This window comes from Protopterus annectens, chromosome 3.part0, assembly GCF_019279795.1.
Source record: "Protopterus annectens isolate FY-2018-M chromosome 3.part0, PAN1.0, whole genome shotgun sequence".
Classification (NCBI taxonomy): Eukaryota; Metazoa; Chordata; order Ceratodontiformes; family Protopteridae; genus Protopterus; species Protopterus annectens.
This window is the reverse complement of record NC_056731.1, coordinates 848251559-848262256: the sequence shown is the minus strand read 5'-3', so window position 1 is coordinate 848262256 and position 10698 is coordinate 848251559.

Sequence of the window (10698 nt, the reverse complement as noted above, 5' to 3'; positions counted from 1 at the left end):
AGGCCTTGGGCTTCATGGCATCCTGCATAATCCTGGTCCCCCATGCCAGACTGCATATGAGAAAGCTACAGTGGTACCTAAAGAATTTATGGTCTCAACACAGGCACAGCTTAGAAACCGAAATACCACTAATCCCATGCCTGAAACAAGAATTCCTATGGTGGGCTCAAGCATGCCAGGCAAACCCAGGTTTGTCCTTCCACAACATTCAAGCAAGCCAAACCATCACAACGGATGCCTCAGACCTAGGTTGGGGGGCCCACATGTTGGACAAATGCATTCAAGGCTTATGGACTCCAGACCAGCTGCACTTGCACATAAATCAAAAAGAAATGCTGGCAGTAAAACTAGCAATCCAGAATTTCAGACCATTCCTCAAAGAAGGCCAATTGATGATAAGGACAGACAACACCACAGTCATGTGGTACATCAACAAACAGGGAGGCACTCATTCATACCCCCTATGTCGAATGACTCTGGACCTATGGAATATGGCTCTGAGCTACAACATTCAGTTACAGGCAATATTTGTACCGGGAAAAGAAAACATCCTAGCAGACATGTTAAGCAGAACTACCTCGGATGCTCACGAATGGATGCTACACCCGGACATCTTCAAGGCCATCACAAAGAAATGGGGAATGCCACAAGTAGACCTATTCGCATCCCCACTCAATCACCAGCTCAAGAAATTCTGCACAAGGACATACCACCCACTTGCTTGGAAGGTGGACTCTCTATCCTTCAGTTGGAAAGGCCTGACAGCATATGCATTTCCACCTCTCCCTTTGATGCACAAGGTACTACTGAAAATCAAAGAGGAACGTCCAAGGATAATTCTGATAGCTCCAAATTGGCCAAGACAACATTGGTATCCATTGCTGAGGAGCATGTCTCGGGGGGGGTGGTGTGGACACTACCCCTGATTCCTTTGATGTTAACTCAGAGCGACTACAACATCCTGCATCCAAACCTGAAAACTCTACAACTGACTGCCTGGAACATTACATAGGAGCATCTAACCCAGATTTATCTCAAAGGGTTAAAGACATCCTTGAGGCCCGCAGCCCTTCAACAAGTAGGAACTATGCAGGAAAATGGAAAAGGTTTGTCATTTGGAGTACTGAAAGAGGGAAAGATGTGTCAAAGATAGATATTGCCAACATCCTGGAGTATTTGGCAGAGCTTCTCCATACAGGCCTGTCTTATTCCTCCATCAAGATACATGCATCAGCTATTTCTGCAGAATACAGCTTCGATCCCCCTGTCTTCTCACATCCTCTACTCAGGCAGTTCCTCAGAGGAATCAAGAATGTAAAACCTCCTAGGAAACCACCATTACCAGCATGGGACTTGAACTTTGTGCTAGAAAAATTGACACTCCCTCCATTCGAACCAGCAGCAACAGCAGATCTTCAACACCTATCCTGGAAAACTGCGTTCCTACTGGCAATTACTTCAGCAAGAAGGGTTTCGGAACTACAGGCCTTAATGGCAGTACAACCCTTCCTAATCTTCCATCAAGATAGTGTCCATGAGAACTAATCCTACATTTATGCCTAAGGTGGAATCCAGAGTGTCTCTAAACCAGGCAATCCACCTACCTACCTTCTTTCCTAATCCACAGAACAGGGGGGAAAAGACTGCTGCATACCTTGGATGTACACAGACAGTTGCGCTACTACCTGGACAGAACCAAGGGCAATAGAAAAACTGACCAGCTTCTAGTAGCTTATGCAACAGGAAGGGAAGGAAAAGCAATTTCCAAACAGACAATCTCCAAGTGGATAGGAAATTGCATAAGATTCTGTTACTCCTACCATGGAAAGCAAATTCCACAGAACATAAGGCCTCATTCTACAAGGGCTACAGCCACTACCACAGCTTTCTTACGAGGAGTGGCTACCAAGGACATTATTGAGGCTGCTACTTGGACCTCCGTGCATACATTTGCCAAGCATTATAACTTACCTCTATACTCTAGATCCCGAGCAGGGTTTGCCACTGCTGTTTTGCAAGGGATCCTAACTACACCATAATTCTTCTTCCTCCTCCCCTAGTTTGGCTATGGTATTCTACCCATTTGTAAGGACTGCAGATGCATCCTTGATGGACATAGTACAGTTTTGTACCTACCATAAATGTAGATGTCCGAACAGGATAGCATCTGCAGTCAGGATTACCCTCCCTCCTTCCCTCTGTGGTACTCCTAGGGTATTTACCCACCTAATAGCTAGCTGGGGGGGGGGATCTCTTATGGTGTATTTGTTTGTATATATGTACATACATGCTTATTTTTTGTGTTTGCCTTATATTTTTTTTTGGAAACATTGGCATTTATCCAAAAATTTAGCTTACCAAGAGGGCAACTGGCATCTGGGGCAAGAAACACTGAGGAAAATGGCGTCGGCTGATGCCTTTATACCCGAAGACCAGCAGAGATGACGTCGGGTGAAGTGCGACACCAGCCGAGGCCAGACCCAGACTTTGGAATCCGGCCGACCGAAGGGCTGCCTGACGACAGGACAACCCATTTGTAAGGACTGCAGATGCTATCCTGTTCGGACATCTACATTTATGGTAGGTACAAAACTGTACTTTTTGTACCTACCATAAATAGATGTCGATATGCATCTGCAGTCAGGTTTACCCTCCCTCCTTCCCCTCTATGGTATTTCTTGGGTACTTTTCCCTCTCATAGCTAGCTGGGGTTATCTATTATGGTGTATTTGTTTTTTTATATATATATATATATATATATATATATATGTATATATGTATATATGTATATATTTCTGTGCATGTTTGGAATCTATTGCATTTCTCCAAATTTAGCCTTCTTTAGAGGTCACCTGGCATCTGGGGCAAGAAAAACTGAGGAAGATGGCGTCGGCTAACGCTTTTATACCCCAGGCGCTCTGACGTCGGGGAAGGGGCGACATCAGCCAACGCCGGACCCAGGCTTTGGAATCCGGCCGACCGAAGGGCTGCCTGAGGCAGGACAACCCATATGTGATGACTGCAGATGCATACCTATCGGACATCTACATTTATGGTAGGTACAAAACTGTACTTTGTTGCAGGTGTCTAGTGTAGTACATCTTAAATAGGGCATTGTACTCTGATTGGACTAATGAGGGAAGAGTAGAGGGAGGGAGACCTCTTCCTTCCTGGATACAAAACCCTTAGTAATGAGATGTGCTACATAGGACTTTCTGACCACAGTAGCAATGTGATGATCAAAAGAGGTTGCTGTCAACCTGTGTTCCCAGATCGCTTGTAACACTGCCTGTGTCCAGTGGACTACCATCGATGTGGTAATTCAAGGGAACCAGGTTTTTCCCAAATGGGATGAAGACGCAGTTTTTGACATTGAGCTTAAGGCCATGGTTCTGACACCAGTCGTTCGTGTCAGTAAGGCTATTCTGTAGGATCTTGCCATCACATGGGGAGTTAATAATAGCTCCCAACTTGCAGTCATCTGTGAACATTGTTAGCCAGAGTCCCTTCATGTTGGCCTGGACTTCAAAGAAGTAGATACCAAACAGGAGAGTACACGGGACCGAACCCTATGGGACTCCACTCATGACTGGCTGGCAGTCTGACTTGGAGTCAGCTACTTTTACACCATGGGTTCTATCTGTGAGCCAGTTTGTAACCCACCTAGTGATATAGGGGTTGATGCCTAGCTTAGTGAGTTTTTCTATGATTCCTAAGTGGGGAATGATCTCAAAGGCCTTTGCCAGATCAAGGTAGGCTGTATGAACAACCTTGCCTTCATCCACAGCTCTGTTGACCTGACTCATAGAAGTCGACCAGGTTGAGTAGGCATGATCTACCCCCCACAAAACCAAACTGTGTGGGATCCAGAGTTTGGAGATTCTCTATAGCCTTGTTTATTAGGTCCATGATGATGCATTCCATAGCTTTGCATATCAGACTCATCAGACTAATAGGGTGATAGTTCCCAGGGTCTGTAGTCGCTCCTCCTTTGTGGAGAAGGATGACTGTAACAGTGCAGCATTCGGTAAGGACAAAGCCTGAGGTGAGGATGTGATTGAACAGGGCACACAGGTGAGGTGCCAGTTCACACTGTAGTTCATGTAGAACACAGCCAGGGATATTGTCTGGTACCATAGAAGCTGTATTCTTGGCCTTGGACAGTGCTGTATTTACCTGTGCGCAGTAATACTGGGTGCCTGGCAATCTGCTGGTATTGTGGTTGGTCCTTTGGGCAGGGGGGGAGAGGGGGTAAAGTTGGCACTGAATCTGTCGGCCAGTATATTGGCAATATCGGACTCTGTATAGAAAGTACCATTGTGCAGTAGTGCAGAGCAAATCTGGGTATTGCCGTGGAGATTCTTTACATAACTATAGAAGTCCGTGTGGTTGATTTACTATCTGCTAGCTTTAGAGCATTTGATGAAGGATCTCAACTTTTTGTTGAGGCTGATAAGGGAGTTTTTCCATTCTTGGGACTTCATCTTATTTTGCATCAGTTTCCTCCTCCTGTTGTAGAGTGTGTGTGGCAGGGGACCACCAGATTGGCTTCCTTTTTTTGGAGGAGGCGTCTTGGTTCTATTGGGTATGGCGAGATCCATGCATTTGTGTACGTGTTCGTACAGTGCATTGGTGCATGATTCGGTGGTCATGCAATTATTCTCCATTTGTGTGGGTGCCATGAAGTTAGCCACCTCTGTTTTTAGGAGCCCAAAGTTAGCTTTGGAGAAGTTTTTCATGGTAGTTACTTTTGCGGAGGGTGGGAGATGTGGGTTTCCAATGTGATTAGTTTGTGGTTGGATCTAACCAGGGAGGAGTTGACTACTGGTGTAGAGCAATGGTCACCATTGTTAGTAAGGATCAGGTCAAGGATGTTGCCACCTCTAGTGGGGGTAAGAACGAGCTGGTCCAGGGCATTGGAATTAATGAATTCCAGGAAACATTGGGCAAGTGTATTGCTACAGGAGTAGTTTTCCCAGTTAATGGAGGGGTAATTGAAGTTGCCTAGTATGAGAGGGTTGGGTTGGACTGTAATATTCGCCAGGGTGCTTAGGAACGTGGAGTGCTAGTCTTGGGACATGGTTGGGAACCTATAGTCGGCTATCACCTGAATCGCTGTCTTACCCAATGTTAGCTGGACCTTGAAGTATCTCTGCGTTATGTTGGGCTACCAGTCTGAAGGTGTGCGCATCCTTTATGAATATGGAAATACCACCACCTTTGGAGCTTCGGTCCAAGTTCTGAGGCCGAAAGGTATGGAATGAGATATAGCCTGGTAGTGCAGGGGTACTTTCTGCTACTGTGAACCAGGCATATATGCTTCTAAGAAAACCACATTCCTTTCTGGTATTTAAACTGTTCTTGAAAAGCAGTCTCCAGCCACCTTTTGTACCAACAGCCTCTTCCACTTTGAAGTTGTGTACCTGGGAAAACTTTCTTGTTGGTGGCGCTGACTTTCAACCAATAGTCTTTGAACTTCAGGCTCTTATGCCTGTTCTGCCTTTTCTAGTTTTTCACAGAGATAGGGTGTCTTAGAACCCATCTTACATTTATGTCCAAGGTTGTCTGTGATTTGTCATTGAATCAGACTATTCATCTTCTCTCATTTCCTTGTCCATAAAGTAAAAGTGAGAGGATTCTTCCTTTTTTTGATTTGCATAGACAGCTCAGATACTATCTAAATAAGACTAAGTATATTAGAAAATCTGAGCAGCTTTTTGGTTCTTTTAATGTAAAAGAATTAGTTGTGACAGTTTCCATGTAAACCATTTCTTAATGGATTTCTAGAGCCATTTCTGTGTGGTGTTTTCATGGGAAGCTGCTTCCTGCTTCTGTTAGAACTCATTCATCGAGGGCATTTCCTGTTCTGGAGCTTTTTTAAGCGTCTCAATGTTGTATCCATTCTGGAAGCTGCTACTTGGTCTTCTCTGCATACTTTTACTAAGCAAAATTTGATGTATTTTCAGAGGTCAGAGCAGGTTTTGCTGTTTCTATCCTCTATATTTTTGGAACGCTCATTTCCTCCTCCCTTCTCCCATTCTTTTTATAGTAGCTTTATTACTCTAAGGAATGCTGCAGCATTGTTGATGTGGTCATTCTTGTTGGGTTGCGCAAATTTTTATGGATTTTCCCAGAAAAAAATTGTATCAGAGAAGCCATACTTGGAGCATGGGTGATGTATGTGAAATTAGAGGCCTTGTTACAAGCATTAGAACCGTCCCCTACTACTACTACTCTGGAGGTCCTTTCTTTAATAATGGCCACAGATGAAAGCACTGATACAAAAGGTTTTAAGGAGACAGGACCCTCAGGAGAGTCCGTAGGGAGAAAAGAATAATGTAGCAGTATTGCACATGTCCAAAGATGCCTCACATAGCAAAGCTGTTAGCTTATTCCTGCGAATGGATTCTGATACTTCTGCTGGCCTTTGTGCCATTCCTTTGGAGATGTGGACAGAGGCAGCTCCTAGTACTCAAGTCGAAGGTCAAATACCTGGGAAGAAGAATGCACACTGTCATTTCATTTGAACAGCAAATCTCTGGCTGATGCTGTCTCAAGAGAAATCAGTGTTTCATCTTTAATACTTTTGGAAAATGGGTTTGATAAGCAGGGAGATGTTTGGAACTTGGCATTGGGAGCTCAGGAGGCATCTTGTTTATACTTCAGATGCTGCTGACTTGGAACATGCTGTATTTAGGGCAGTACCCTTTTTTGGGAGTCTGACAGCCACATGCAATTAATGCAGGATATGAAACATTTCCTGCAATAAGGTTTAATGAGGGATTCTCCAGGGTTTGAACCCTCTGAGCAAGTTGTAGGGTACTGCTTGGGCTGCAGACACAGCTCATGTTTGAAAGTGTGGAGGAGGACCTTGCTCATGCATAATAGGTTGCATCTTCTACATAACTTGAGTGATGGGGATTCTATCTTTACTGGTTCCCCACAAGACAGCATGTCATTCAGTAACCCCATGGCAGATGCTGCTGTAATCTCTCTTGAGGCATCAAAAGGCAATCAATCTGTTCCCTGATCCAGCTCATCAAATACTGGGAAAATGGGGACTTAGATTGTGTAAGATGTTTGACCACCACTGTCTTTTAAGGGCAATCATTTGCTGAATGAAGGTGTTAATGGGTCATGAGAAATCCGGATAGATAGTTGATTTGTGTGCAGGAGTCCATGATGGATTTCTCAAATGTCAGAACTTGAAATAATAATACCCATTTGTTAACCCATGTAGACCCATTGGACACAAAATCCCTTTTCCAGGCTTACCTAGGACCACTGGTAAATTGATCACAAAGTAGGCAGATGAGAGCTGAAGGAATCTAATCTTGTGCCACAGAAACTACAGCTCAGACCCTTAATCCTTTGAACTGAACTGTTAAATGCCCCCTTAGACAAGGATTCTGTAATAAACCTTAAGCTATTGTTAATTAGGAAGAAAATGGAAGGATTATGCAATATTTTGTCCCTCCTGTTTCCCATTATAGTAAGAGTGGTACTTTTAAAGGTTGGTCCTTGCATCCAACCCAGCGTAAAGGTAAGGTTTTTGCGCTATTCCATAATGTGGGTAAGCATATAAAACAGTTACATACTGTAGAATCTAGTGTGGCTGCTACAGTGTCAGCTGTCAGGCACTATGCTTGGCTTGTAATGTAAGCATTACCAGAGGTTGTTAAAAGGGAAAACTGTTAAATACCCCTTAAGGATTCCTTGTTCAACCTTGTGACATTTTTAATTCAGAGGAAAAAGGAAATATGCAATTTCTTAGCCTGCCTTCTAAATAGCATGAAACTTTGACCTGTTAGGCCATCTGGAATCACTTTTTAACTGAAGCCTTCAAACAGACTTTATCCCTCATGAAATAAGAACAACCACAGTCAGCTGTCTGCACAGAGACAGGCCACCTACGGACCGATAACTCACTAGTCTCATATGGGAGGCCATGGAAAGAATTATCATGGAAATGAGCACTAATGACAGGAAACCTCCAGATACTAGACCAAAGCAGTTAGGTTTCATCAAGGGAAGGTCATGCCCCCCCAGCCTGGTGGGTTTTCAGAAGGTCACCAAAAAGTAATGGATGAGGTAAAATGGTTCACACTGTCTACCTTCACCTGGCCAAGGCATTTGGTACAGTACCCCATTCTGGCATTGTTGACAAACTCAAGAGGTTGGGTGTAAACTGTTATGACACCTGGTGGATAGCCATCTGGCTCACTAACCAGACCCAGGAAGTTAGAATTGGGGAGTCCACTTCTACAAAGAGGCTAGTCACCAGCAGAGTCCCTATCTTCTACTTTGACATCCAGGCGAATGTCAAGGGACTCTGGCTGACCAGATTTGTAGAAGATTGCAAATTAGGAGCAGTCGTAGTATCCCCACCGATAATGTTCTCCAGGAAGGGCTGACCCAGACAGATAACAGGTGTCGGAGGCATGGTGTAAAACTGCATTTCCAGACCTGCAAAATGGTATTCTTCGGGAAGTCCTCTACCCCTAGTAACTGTCATTGACAACACATCCCTAAGAACAACCTAGTAGTCAGGGAATTGGGAACATATGTCATTAGTAATCTAACCTTTGACCATCCCTGCTCTAGACAGTCCTATGTTGTACAACCAATAAACAAAGGTGTACAGTGTGTAAGTTGAAAGACTTCATTGTTTGGCATTCATCAGATCTGTCATTCAAGTACAGTGTCCATTTTGGTATTTACCTTGCCAGATAAATCTGATAACTGGGACGTCCACAGAGGTACCTCAATGAAAGAATACAGTTCATGAGCACAGCGCCCTATGCAGATTGCCTCAAAGCCTTATCCCTGTATACCGTCTCCTACAGGTTGTTGAGAGGTGCATACTTTGCATAAAAGGCATTGTCAGACCCCACCCTGATGATCCTCCTGCATGTACACAAAACAAACAGCACCGGAATTACTTGTTCTAAAGACTTGAACCTTGCCTGTAATAGAACTAGAACATGCATGAGAGTCTGGAATACATCCCAGAGACTATCCATTCTCTAGAACAGGCACTCCATCCATGTGAAGCAGAGTTCCTCCTTACCCCAATTTAAGTGCACCCGGGACAGTTGAACAGCAAATTTATTCCTAATTTGGAATCGATCTCTAAGGGACACAGCCAGTAAATGGTTAATCTGCTAGGCCCCTGCTTTTAACTCCTCTCCCAAGCCCTTGCGTACACTTACTAAGACTACCAGAACTTTTCAGAGATTTGGGATGCCTGGCCAGGCTTAAAAAGGACCCAGTGGTTGTTGGCGTGCTACACACCTACGAACCTAACGAAGTAGAGATGCTTGGAAACTTATTCCTGTTTTTTTCCCTGTTAAATCAGGTTTCCGACAGGAAATTTCTCAGGATTCTGGAAAACATGGGTTCACTGATTGTTGTGATACCCTCGGCCAGACTTGAGAAAGATTAAATAGTACCTTAGGTCAGTCTGGATTCTGCATCTGCATTCTTTCTTTTCCAAAGGGGGAGGTTCTGCATTGGGTAAAATAGTTCTCTCAGAATCCAGGTCTCCTAGTCTCCTTCCCACTTCAGTCGAGATGCTTCAGGCCTTGCATGGGGAGTAGTTTCAAAAGGAGTAAAAGTGCAACGGTCTGTGGAACAAACAGGACAGACAAAAGCACTTATTGTCTGATTAATATTTGCTGTAATAAGTGCTATGAAAGCTGTAATATCTTTAGTCTCTAGGTCCTCTGCAAGTTTTCACACTGAACACCATAGTGATGTGATACATAAACAGGTGGTACCAGATCTTTACCACCTCTGCAAACCTATGATAGCTTGGGTGGTAGCAACTCTGCCTAGTTTCTCTTTAGGCTTCATACATACTGTCGGAGCAAAACATTGTAGTTGAACAAGCTAAGCAGAACCAGGACAAACCATGATAAATGGAAATTGCCCATGGGATCTTCAGGAATTGATCCAACTGTGGGGAAAACCTGAAGTAGGTCCATTTTCCCTGTTTCAAAGCAGTTAAAGAAATTCTGCTCCAGGATTAGAGGCCTTGGAAGACAGATGCTCTCATTCCTATGGGTGAGAATAGTTATACCTTTCCACTGATTTCTAGTGTTCTAAAGATCCAGACGTATTCCCCATAGATTTTATAGTGATGACACCCCCCCCCTTTTTTGTCCCAGGCAACAGTGGTTCTCTTCTTTGGAAACTGGCCAAGGGTAATTACCACAAGCTTCCCCACCAACTTGATATACTCGCACAAGACAGGGAGTGTGTTAATATACTCCAACCTGAAAATTATTCAGCTGATTACCTGGATGATAGAATTTCTATACCTTTTAGACACCTTTTTTTCTGAGTATGTGCAGCAGGTACTAAAGGAGGTTAAAAAATCCGCTGTGATGAAATGCTGTATGTCTAATTGGAAAATATTGTCTAGCTGGTGCTATTCCAAGGACTAGGGCCCTTTAAAGGCCCTGCTTCTGGCTTTTGATTACTTATGCAAGCTGTTGTCCTCTGGCTTTTTCTTACTTTTCTATCAGTATTCATCTGTGTATTATTTCTGCTAATCTACTGTCAGATCCCCCTTTTTTCCTGTTACCAAATCAAGTAGTTTTTGAAAAGAGTTTTATGTACCTCTATACACAAAGATCAAGTGGCTCCTGCTTGGGATTTGAATTTTATGCTGTAGAAGCTTACATTTTTTTCAGT